Source organism: Epinephelus lanceolatus, chromosome 7, assembly GCF_041903045.1.
Source record: "Epinephelus lanceolatus isolate andai-2023 chromosome 7, ASM4190304v1, whole genome shotgun sequence".
NCBI lineage: Eukaryota > Metazoa > Chordata > Actinopteri > Perciformes > Serranidae > Epinephelus > Epinephelus lanceolatus.
In genome coordinates this window covers 7,932,719-7,942,960 of record NC_135740.1, presented here as the reverse complement: position 1 = coordinate 7,942,960, position 10,242 = coordinate 7,932,719, and positions in this window count along the sequence as shown.

Sequence of the window (10,242 nt, the reverse complement as noted above, 5' to 3'; positions counted from 1 at the left end):
GTGTTCAGAATGTCATCGGTGCCTGTAGTGGTAGCAGCCAAAGAACCTGTTAAGGAAGCCTTGAAGCTGAAGAAGTAGGCCTTATGTGCTTGGGTGGCACAGGGGTCTCCTGAAGCAGCAGATAGGTGCCAGGTGGTTAGAAGGGCTGTGGTTACAATGGTGGCCAAAACTAAAACCAAAATGTGGGAGGAGTTCTTGAAGGCTATTGAGAAGGACTTTCAGTTGGACTCAAGGAAGTTATGGCAAACCATAAGATGACTCAGAAAAGGGAAAGCAGGGCTTGGCTCAGGCTGTGTTCAGAAGGGGAGGAGAACTACAGACCCTCCTTTAAAGGGGGTTAGTTAAGGTGGTTTGGGCACATCATCAGGATGCCTCCTGGGGGCCTTAAGGTTTTCCAGGTATGTCCAACTAGTAGGTAGACCCAGAACAGTGGCAATTAATTGTCACAGTATAACACTAAGTCCATTAAACTTCAGGGATATCAATATGTCTATTTAGGAAGAACAAGTGATTGTGAATCAGTTTCACCTGCTTTGGTGCAAATGAAAGTGACAACAGGAGCAATGAAGAGGCAAAAGCAAGACAACCTCCAGAAAGGGAATGGTTTTACATGTGGTGTCCACAGGCAGCTGCTCTGTCCTTATCCTTCCTGACTCATTCTTCTCTAGTTTTGTGTTCTGCTAGTGTCCTTGTCACTACTGGTAGCATGAGACAGTACCTGTAGTCCAATCAGGTTGCACAGGTAGTCCAGCTCCTCCAGGATGGCACATTCATACGTTCAGTCGCAAGAAGGTTTGCTGTGTCTCCCAGCACAGTCTCAGAAGCATGGAGGAGATACCAGGAGACTGGCTGTTACTTGAAGAGAGCTGGAGGAACAGGAAGAGCACTGCCAGAGCCCTACAAAATGACCTCCAGCAGACTGGTGTGCATGTTTCTGACCAAACTGTCAGAAACAGACTCCATGAGGGTGACACAGGAGCCCAACACTATCTAGTAGGACCTGTGCTCACAGTCCAGCACTGTGCAGCTCGACTGGCATTCATCACGAGAATTGACAGATCTGCCATTGGCACCCTGTTCTCTTCACAGATGAGAGCAGGTTCACACTGATGACATGCGACAGGCATAAAAGGGCCTGGAGATGCCGTGGTGAACGTTATGCTGCCTGTAACATCATCCAGCATGACCATTTGGTCAGTGATGGTCTGGGGAGGCATATCCATAGCCAACAGTACCCTGACTGCTGTTAGGTACTGCGATGAAATCCTCTGAGCAACTGTCAGACCTTACGCTTGTTTCCATTGACTATTATGTAATTTTGTTCTCAACAAATTATACAATGCACATCAGTAAAGATTTTAAACTTAAATGATTTGTTCATCAAGATCTTGTGTGTGATTTAAGTGTTTCCTTAATTTTTTGGGCAGCGTATATCTCATCTTGCCTTCAGTGCCTTGAAAGTGGACTGAAAAAGGTTGCTGGGGATGAAAGAAAGAATGTCCTTCAGTCTTAAATCATTTGAGTGTTTAAGATACATATATATAAGATTTCTTGTTTTAAGTGGTTATTTTTGTTTGATGGATGCAATTTATGATGGAGCAATAACTGTCCAGCCCTCCGCTGGGCATGGTGTAACATGTTAAATATGAAGTATTATAAAAACAAAAAATCTAGAGAATCTAAAAACATAAGCACCCACGTGAGCCATAAAAAACCTAGCTCCAACATACAGAGTAGTTCTCCTTTATCAAACATCTGCTGTGACTGTGTTTTTCTGTTGGCTCTGGGCCCTGGTGAGCGACTGTTCCACTACTATCTGAGCCATCACCACTCGGTGTGTGTGCCTGTGTGTAAGTGTGTGTTGGAAGTGTGTGTTTGTTTTCTTTGGTGGAGGGGAGGTGCAGATTGAACAAACATGTCCTTTTGTCAGTGGTTGCCGAGCTAATATTGACCAGCACGCCTGCCGACATGCAGCAGGTCAAATTAAGCACAGTAGCGTCAGTCGCAGAGCACAAAGAGCCAATGACACATCTTATCAGCTGGATGAATTAGCCTCTGTCTGTCAGACTGATCACAACACACTACACATTGGGTGTCTGGGGGGGTAAACACAAGGTTCACTTCACATAATGCAGCATATGGATCTGCAGTTTGTATTGTATTTTAAAGAATACTCATTTCCCTTTCAGGCGTTTATTTTCTTCCACGTCATGTACAGATAAGAAGACCTAGAAAAGAGGACCTGACCAAGGACATGTTCTAAGCACTCACTTTATTCTTGTAGTAACTTGTGAAATAAGAATACCTGAAAAACTAGGAAATCATCCTAAATTTACCTTTAACAACGCACCCAACACCTTCCTACATTAGGGTGTTGATTTACACATCTATTTGAAATACTTGCAATTTGCAGCAGTGTGATGTGGCCAGTCTGAGCTCGAGCTTGCAGGTGTCACCTGCAATTCAGCTGGTCAAATTTCCAGCAGCTGGTTTTAGAACATTAAGCATGTCACCTGTTTCTACAGCCAATCAGCTTGTGGTAAATTCCGCTGGTCAAGTCAAAATGACCGCAGACAGCATGTTTGTTTGCTGCGGCATGTGCTGAGTCTCCACCGAGCCCTCTGTGTCAGTCCTCACGGTGTGCCGGTGTCAGACAGTGCGTTGTTATTATTGTGGTGTATTTATTATGAATACAGTCCATCTGATGCTTGTTTTGTTTTTGTTATTTTTCATTTCATCACTACTACAAATGCAACTGTAGCCAGTATCTCATTACGACCACCCTCACTCATATTTTAAGAAGCTACAAATTATATTCAGCCACAAAATGAGTTGGGAAATCAGAACAGAAGTACAGAGAGTTGTTGCATAGAGATGATACACCATCTTATCTAGTTGCATTGGTGTGAACCCACAGGTCTTTAGAACGTAGCAGAACGGAGCATTGTGAGTAGTTGCCTGCTTCAGCTTGTCTCTTTGTGAATCTTTGGTCTGAACTTGGCTTTAATTTGCTGTTAAGAGAATTTAAAAGAAAGGTCAATCCTAGGGGCCATATTCGGAGAACACTCTCAGAATATGGCCCCTAACAAAAAAATTAAGTAAAGAGTCCTAACTAGCGTGATTAGGAATGATTTAGGAAAGTTCTCAGAGCAGCTATGAGCAATGGAGGGAAAAGAAACGTTTACCTTAGTGTGGATTGATGTGTTCTTTTAACAGATGTGATTGGTTGTCCGGTACATGCTCTTTCATGAGCCAAGGTAAAAATAAATAAATAAATTAATTAATTAATTAATTTAAAAAGAAAATAAAGAGAAGCCAAACACAAATAGCAAGGATTCCAATTTTAGTTTGACTTTGAGGTATTTCATTTGCTGAACCTATTATACCTTTATAATGCATATATTTGTTGTAGAGTGCAAATAAAAAACAAATGGTGATACAGTATCTACAAAATACATCGGCAGTCTGGGATATTTTCATTGCAAGAGTATACTTATTACAACAAAATTGTATTCTAAGATTGTTTAGGTGTGCTGTCATGCAGTAACCTCAAAATACTCCAGAAATGTTCTAAGCCAATCAAAATGAAACATCGGGCTCTAGTTTCCCGGCGCGGTGCAGGGTGGCGAACCCCGCGCAGAGCTAGTTTCGTGCAGCGCAACCCGAGGCAGTTTGGTAGTTTGGCAGTAGTTTGGCTTCTGCCATGGCGAATTGAGTAAACTCTCATTACGCCTTCATGCGGCGCATTTAAGGGCGAGGAGAGGGGCTCATCTGATTGGTGTGATGTGTGTAAAACCCACTCCACGCCCTCTCTCCTCCCTCTTTCCGACTTGCGCAGGTAGGAGGGACGGAGGAGTAGCTGCGCCAGCGTGCACGGTGTGCCAAACTTAGAAAATCCGCCTGGCCACACCCAGTTGGCGAAGCGCAGGTGCGCTGCGCCTCCGCCTCGCCCGGTCTGTGAAACTAGAGGCCATCATGTCCATCCAGCTCACAATAACCACACAGAGAGAAGTCAGCAGCAGTGTAAACTCCACATGCACGCTCCAAACAACACATAAGGCTCACAGTTGAAACAATGTGAGGAAATGATCACAGTGATGAGTCAGTGTTTTTTATTTACAGTAACTCAAGATGATGTATTGTTTTTAATGTTTTGTAAATGATGCTGACAGACAGTGAGCAGGTGTTTATGGCTATAAGGGTGCAACAGACAGAAGGCAATGAACAGTTCGCAAATATGGTAACTATAATAAAAAGTTATTTTTGAAAGTTTGTGTTGTGAAACATAAAGAAAGGTGGTTAAATGTTTGACACAGATAGAGGGTGTAAAATAGGAGTAACTCAAAGAGTCTGGCTTATTATTATTATTATTATTATTATTATTATTATTATTATAAGACTACGGCTTATTTTGCCCTTCATGACAACTGTACAGGGGGTGAATTTTTATATAACTCACCTGTTTACATGTTATTACGGCTTAAATTTACACATAATTAAGGGTGGGCTGCTTTGAGTGACAAACTGCCAGCAGTGTCAACTGCTTCTCAGTCAGATCCACCCCTTGCTCCTCCACAGCACCAACCTCTCAACAAAATACTGTCACTTCTGGCTCCTCAAAATCCAAGATGGCAACACCTGAAATGTCAGGACTACACCAGGTGACACAAGCTTCAAGGACCAGCGCTGGGCTTTGAGGCTAGTGGCCAGATGTGAAATTACAACTTCCATGTCCATTACGTGATGCCATGGGCCCAAAAAGACCTTTTCATCTAGACTGACACTGTGAAGGAGACATCTGTAATTCCGTGGATAACCTTTTTCAAGCGTCACAACCAAGGTTAGAAATTAGCATCAGCAGCTAGCCAAATGGTGGTAAAATATGCAAAATGGCTGCAAGATTTGATTCACTCACTGCTCAAAAACACAATGGTAATCTATCAAGTGGCTGGTAGATTTTGGATTCCACCAACCACAGTGGCAGGTGGACCAAAAAGTTAATTTCCATCCCATACAACAAAATGACAAATTTCATGATCAAATTTTGATCCATTCAATCTCATAACATCTTGAAAGACTTGAAGAGCCACATGATTTTAGATGATTTATATCCTCATTCAAGTTCAAGAGCTAAACTGGAGGTTAGCTGTCTGGCCGGCGGAGGTTAGCTAATAGGTTGCTGTAGTGCTGTATCTCAAATTGCGTACTTCTGTACACTTAATATTTTGAGTGCATAAGTGCGTTCACACTGAGAAGTATAAAAAAGTGCAGTGCACATGAGTACCCGGATGTTGCACTGAAAACGGTCAAGAAGTTGAGTGTGGAACTATGGACACTTCTTGCCCTCAATGGTCGCCATCTTGGCTACATAGTGGAAGGGGAGGGATGTGTTTTTTGCACTAAGCACCACTATACTGTTGTCAGATATAAGCCAGCAGTATGTTTATTGGATTAATTTAGCAGTCTGTAATGATTTGGTACCGCAAACGATAACACGAATGCTAATGCTAGGTTGCTAACTAGCTAATTTGCAGTGGTCATTTCCAGTAAGTGCATAACGGCCATGCTTGGTTTGAGACAATACTACTCTGTCGAAATTCACGCACTACGCCAATGAGTACTGTACATAGTGCACATAGTAAACTACATGGAAGTGTACTTGCATGTGATTTGAGACACACCATAGCTCTGTAGTGCCCAAGAAACAGTCAGCAAGGACTGCAGTATGTGATGGAAGGATATATATATATATATATATATATATATATATATATATATATATATATATATATATATGTATATATATATACAGTACAGGCCAAAAGTTTGGACACACCTTCTCATTCAATGCGTTTTCTTTATTTTCATGACTATTTACATTGTAGATTCTCACTGAAGGCATCAAAACTATGAATGAACACATGTGGAGTTATGTACTTAACAAAAAAAGGTGAAATAACTGAAAACATGTTTTATATTCTAGTTTCTTCAAAATAGCCACCCTTTGCTCTGATTACTGCTTTGCACACTCTTGGCATTCTCTCCATGAGCTTCAAGAGGTAGTCACCTGAAATGGTTTCCACTTCACAGGTGTGCCTTATCAGGGTTAATTAGTGGAATTTCTTGCTTTATCAATGGGGCTGGGACCATCAGTTGTGTTGTGCAGAAGTCAGGTTAATACACAGCTGACAGCCCTATTGGACAACTGTTAAAATTCATATTATGGTAAGAACCAATCAGCTAACTAAAGAAAAACGAGTGGCCATCATTACTTTAAGAAATGAAGGTCAGTCAGTCCGGAAAATTGCAAAAACTTTAAATGTGTCCCCAAGTGGAGTCACAAAAACCATCAAGCGCTACAACGAAACTGGCACACATGAGGACCGACCCAGGAAAGGAAGACCAAGAGTCACCTCTGCTTCTGAGGGCCCATCCATGTGCTAGCAAGGTGTGCCTGGTAATATGATGGGTGATAGAATAACAGAACAGTTTGTACCCTAAATAGCAAAAATACATCAAATGCAGTGCATCCCAGCAAACACAGAAGTCTAATATAAGAACCAGCATCAGTGTATTTATGATTTATAAAGATAATATATCAGCCTTTATAGGAAAACAAAGAATATGAGACAATAGCTGCTACCTGCATCCTTCTGTGATGTTTGCTGGATCTCTTCCAATTAGCCCCTAAATTAGCTGTAATATGAACCATAACAGGATGATGTGAAAAAATTAGAAACTAGCTGGGATGTCATGTGGTGCTAACATTAAAAAAAAAAAAAAAAAACTCCCTCGACATCAAAATGCACACTGCACTGTAGGCTTAGTATGCATATTCATATTCACAACAAGTCCCTTGAGTGGATTAATTGAGCTTATTATTGTTGCTAATTGAACAGAACAGTTTCAGCAAGACGTGTCTGGATACAGAGAGGCAAACAAATGTGAGGCAGGTGGCTGAAGGTAGAAAGATCTTTGAAAATCAAAGCAGCAAAGGGAAGTGGAAATACAATTAAGGTGCTGTGGGAAATTCACACTGTGAAGTACAAAATAAATACTCTTTGTTATATTGATTAGTGAGATAACGAAAATAGAAGACAATATGTTTTGTTATTTTCTAAGTAGACTTTGATTTATGCACTGGCTGGGTATTCCTGACATCGGTAATAAAAGGAAAACTAAAATACCCAGGTTGCGTTAATGTGCACAACCTTATAACTGCTGCTGCTGTAGCCTAATTGTATTTTAAAAGATTTAACTAATTACATTACAAAGGAAACAAAAGCCAATTTACCTTTTCCTGAAACCAACTGGAGGGTTTCTAATTAGATCAGTGAAACCGAGGATTTCATTGGAATGTCTCTGTTCTGTGTATTTAAAGCTGAGGGTCACTATGTATAACACTTTAAAGACATGACGGCTGCGTTTCTAAAGCAGCAGGAATAAACAACGTGTTCTGAATGCTTCTCACAGCAAAGCATGCTGTGTTACTGTATAAACACAGCTGCATATTTGCTGGAGAAGTATTTTAAATTGCTATCTGAAAATCCTAGGGGCACCATCTGTACCCTCTGCTCAGTCAGCTAAATGAGACCTGGTAATGTAAATGCTTTATATTTTGCACAGTGACCATCTCCTTCATATTATGACAGAACTGTCAGACATTTCTCTTCTTCATTCCTCATTTAAATAAACATGCAAAAGCAATTAAAGCTGTTAGAGCATGTATAATGCATTCTGTATTGTCAGGCAGCAACATAGTCTCTGCACATAACACCATATTTTCAATGGCTGTAACCTTCTGTCAAGTGGCACTGTCCTATATCTCGTAATTGACTAGAAAGAAAGACCAAGTCCTTTTATCTTTTTCATTTGTTTGAATAATACTTGGCCGTCAACCATGGGGTTGTAATTAATTAATGGCCTAACTGAGTCTGATTCAGGGGCGGAGCGGGTGGTGGCTTCTGGGGCTCTAGCCCTGAATGTTTTCCTCAAACAACCCGGTCTCATGCCGAAGTCGTCAAATACCGGCACTTGGGCAGTGACTTCCAGCATCAGACACCAACAAAAAAAAAGTCGTCTTTTCACATCGCCATGAAACGTGGCTGGTCACCGTTGATGTGTAACAGCACCCAGCGGCGTCAGGGGACACGTGGCCAGACAACAATTTAAATTAAGAGGGGCACTAAAAACTCAAAGTACACACACGTCAAATAAAATTTCTCCAAACATGGGTTCTGTCATTTTAGGTAGTTCTTATCATGCTGTTTAAGTGTCCATTTTCTCTGATTAGTTTGGTTTTAATTTGTTATTTGATGCTATAAACATCAACATTTTATTTTGGTACTTCCATTGACTGGCAGTGTGCATTTGCATATTAGCTAAATATTTAGTTTCACCAAGCACATTTAGATTTAAAATTTAACATTTAGATGTAGATTTAACATTTAACAGTTAGATTAAGATTTAACATTTAGATTTAGATTCAACATTTAGATTTAACATTTAACATTTAGATTAAGATTTAACATTTAACATTTAGATTAAGATTTAACATTTAGATTAAGATTTAACATTTAGGTTTAACATTTAATATTTTGATTTCAAATATTGCTGTAAATGTGGTAAAAAAAAAATCACACCACTTTTTTAAATGTTGTTTGAAGCTAAATGTAGCAGTATGTTGCTGTTAATTTCAGTGCAAGCCACTTTACAAACGGCACCCCATATGCTATATTTAGAATATTTTCATTGCTTTACCTTGCTGTCAGACAGCCTTCTCTGAAGGGGAACTGAAGCCATAATCTCAAAGCCACCAGACCCTATTGACAAAAACAGCAATTTTTCTTAGCAGTACACTGGAGTTGCTGGTCTACCACCGCCTCAATTGGTTAATGTGTAAAGCAGAGAAAGTATTCAAATATAGTGTACACTTAGACTGATATTGATAGTGGCCAAAATAGGCAAATCTTTTGCTGCAACCCCTTTCACAGCAGTACATTGTTTAGCTTCCATGCCAGTAGATTTGGTTTATCAGTAATAACAAAGCAACACAGCACATGAAAAAAGCACAGCAGAAATGTCAGATAGGTCAGACCCCCGTGTTTAACTTAATATATCAGCAACAGCTGAAAATGACCATGAGGTGTCTACCGGAAGTGACTGTTGTTGTTAGCGTAACGTTGCAGGTGATTCAGCCTACTCCCTTAAACGTGCAGTATGTAATTTTCTGCCGCTAGGGGTCTCAAACCAAAACAGTAACAGAAGACGGAGTTGGATGATGTCACGAAGTAGCGTGGGATCATGGGAATTAGTTATATAACAGATACAGATCTAAAATTCCTCACGCCGTGTAACTGAAACCGACTGTGGCAGTTTTTTTGGCAGAGCAAGCTTCAGCAGCAGAGAAATGCTCATGGACGAGGTATATTACTTAAGTTACATTCACTTTATGCTTTACTTTATGCAAATGGGGTCCGTCGGCCGGTGTAGCAGCCTGTGCCGATCTGGTACCTACACCGGATCGTCAAACTCTGATCTAACTATCAGTAGCAACGTTACTTAGGCTGACCAAACGTCCTCTTTTGCCCGGACATGTCCACTTTTCACGTCCCGTCCGGGGCGTCCGGGGTTTTTTTATAAACTGATTATAATGTCCGGTTTTCTGTGTGTTAAAGTCATGGCTCTCTTTTTTTAGCGACTGTCTCGCTAACCTCAGTTATTTACACTCTATTCAGAAATGTTACTTACTTTAGCTAAGCGGTTACTAGCAGCAATCTGCTAGTTATTTGAGCAAACTGCTAGTTACTCAGCTTTACAGTTAGTGATGGCTTCTCTCTCTCTGCTGCTCTCTCTTGCTCAGTGCGTCTTATATTTAGCTATTCCTCTGCTTCTTTTATAAATGCAGTTCATTTAAAGGCATCAGTTCAGTAGAGGCCGCTGGCCGGAGCGCTGGTGTCCCAGCGGGCAGCAGTGCTTGCAATACACTGGTGGAAATGATTAGTATTTTGATAACATCAGCCAGATGTTTGCTTATCTGTGTAGTACAACACACGCGAGGTCGGTGTCGAATTGTAGTACTAGATTTTCACGAAGCTCTCTCCATCTCGGAAAGGCCACACCAATATTTATCCTGGATTTAGCTCTCTTCTTATCCCAAATTCTTCTGGGATCACTTGGTTGACCCGTACGTTTCTGTTTTACCGGCTTGTTTACCGGGACAGCTTCGGTGTCAGAATATGC